Here is a 2738-nt window from a genome sequence, read left to right as displayed (position 1 = left end):
CGACTCGGATTTCTCGACTATCTCGACTCGGATTTCTCGACTATCTCGACTCGGATTTCTCGACTATCTCGACTCGGATTTCTCGACTATCTCGACTCGGATTTCTCGACTATCTCGACTCGGATTTCTCGACTATCTCGACTCGGATTTCTCGACTATCTCGACTCGGATTTCTCGACTATCTCGACTCGGATTTCTCGACTATCTCGACTCGGATTTCTCGACTATCTCGACTCGGATTTCTCGACTATCTCGACTCGGATTTCTCGACTATCTCGACTCGGATTTCTCGACTATCTCGACTCGGATTTCTCGACTATCTCGACTCGGATTTCTCGACTATCTCGACTCGGATTTCTCGACTATCTCGACTCGGATTTCTCGACTATCTCGACTCGGATTTCTCGACTATCTCATACCGAGGTTCCTGGTCGTTACATTTCTCCCCTACTTAGGACTGATTCGTCCTCGAATCTTTACTTTCCTTATGAGGAATCTCTCTCTTATCGAACCACTTCTTGAAGTTCACTTTCATAACTTCCTCTGGTTCCCAAGTCGTCTCCTCTATCCCTTCAAAATCCCATACTACCTGAATTAACTTCGTCTTTTTCTTCTTATGCTTACCTCTCATCTTCGTACCAGTTATCCGAACTGGCCGACCGATGATGGTCATATTCACTTGCAGGTCAGGAGGGGGTTCGGAGATCACATTCTCCCATCCCGTGATGCATTTCCTTAGCATCGACACATGAAACACCGGATGAAAAGCTGACATAGCCGGAGGTAACTCCAACTTGTAGGCCATCGGACCAATCCTTTCCAGGATTCGGTACGGTCCCATGTATCTAGGCGTCAACTTAGTGTTCAGTGCTACCCGATCCTTACCCTTATAAGTCACGGTTTTGAGATAAACCATATCTCCAACCTGAAACTCCAACTCCCTTCGCTCCCCTACTTGTGTCCAGCACAAGGGTGTTCTGCAAGGTCGACAGTATAAAGCCTCATACGGTGACATGCCTATACTAGCATGGAAGCTATTGTTGTAGGCAAATTCTGCTAACGGCAGATGCCTTACCCAGTTATCTCCCCAATCCAAGACACTTGCTCGCAAAAGATCCTCGAGCGTCCGTATGGTACGCTCGGACTGCCCGTCCGTTTGCGGATGGTTGGCCGTACTCAAATCCATTCGCGTCCCAAAACGCTTTTGCAAAGCCTTCCATATTCCTGAAGTAAACTTTGAGTTTCTGTCTGATACTATGCTCGCTGGAACACCATGCAACCGTACTATCTCTTGTACGTATACCTCGGCCAATTTCTCGGCCCCGTCCTTTTTGTTTATGGCCAAGAAATGTGCCGACTTGGTCAGTCGATCCACAACGACCCATATAGCATCCTTCTTGTCACACGATGGCAAGCTTGTGACGAAGTCCATGGTTATCATGTCCCATTTCTAGTCGGGTATCGGTAAATTTTGCAACAAACCGCCCGGGACTTTATTTTCCGCCTTAACTCTTTGACATGTCGGACACGCTGCGACCCATTCTGCTACTTCTCTCTTCATGCCCGACCAATGGTAGTACCTCTTCAAGTCTTGGTACATTTTGGTGGATCCAGGATGGATTGCCAACTGAGACTAATGCGCCTCCCTAAGGATTTCAGCACGAAGATTTTTATCCGAAGGAACGCACACTCGCCCCTTAACCAAAATAGTACCGTTATTCGCTGTCTCATACTCGGTTCCGTCAACCTTGGACAACCGAATCAGTTCCGCGTCTTTCTCCTGTGCTAACCGTACCCGTGTTAGCAAATCTGCCTGGTTTGCGGCCCCGAGGCCCAACAGTTCCAACTGCTCTGTCAATGCATTCAGCCGCAAGGTTCTGATCATACCAACTAAGTCCTCAACTTCTTTCTCAGCACTGATAGCCGACCATCTTCTACTCAAGGCGTCTGCCACTGAATTGGCTTTACCCAGATGGTAATTGATCTCCAGGTCGTAGTTCGCGACTAACTCCATCCATCTCCGCTGTCGTAGGTTCAGTTCTGACTGAGTAAAGATGTACTGTAAGCTCTTGTGGTCCGTGTATATTTGCACCTTACCACCATACAAGTAGGACCTCCAAATCTTTAGTGCAAATACTACGGCTGCCATCTCCAGATCATGAATTGGGTAATTCGCTTCATGCTTCCTCAATTGTCTAGACGCATAAGCTATCACCTTCCCATTCTGCATAAGTACACATCCCAAACCTCGACCCGACGCGTCCGTGTATACTACGTACGACTCGTCCGGATCCGGTAGTGCCAACACCGGAGCACTAGTCAGCATATCCTTAAGTCTCGAGAAACTCTTCTTGCACTCAGCCGACCACACATACGGTTCGTCCTTTCCCGTTAGCTTGGTCAGCGGCTGCGCCATGCTTGCGAACCCTTTCACAAATCGTCGATAGTATCCGGCCAATCCTAGGAAGCTTCTAATCTCGGAGGCATTCCACGGTCTAGGCCACTCTGCTATGGATCGAATCTTCTCCTGATCCACGGACACTCCTTTGTTCGATACTACATGCCCTAAGAACCCAATTTCGCGGTTCCAAAAGCTACACTTGCTTAGCTTGGCGAAAAGCTTCTGCTCCTTCAATTTTTCTAGCACTATCCTCAAATGTGCGGCGTGCTCCTCCTTACTCTTTGAGTAAACCAAAATGTCGTCTATGAACACGATCACAAACTCGTCCAGGTGCTCT

The sequence above is a fragment of the Camelina sativa genome, chromosome 12 (assembly GCF_000633955.1).
Source record: "Camelina sativa cultivar DH55 chromosome 12, Cs, whole genome shotgun sequence".
Classification (NCBI taxonomy): domain Eukaryota; kingdom Viridiplantae; phylum Streptophyta; class Magnoliopsida; order Brassicales; family Brassicaceae; genus Camelina; species Camelina sativa.
The sequence above is the reverse complement of the archived record's forward strand: the minus strand, read 5'-3'. Positions refer to the sequence as shown.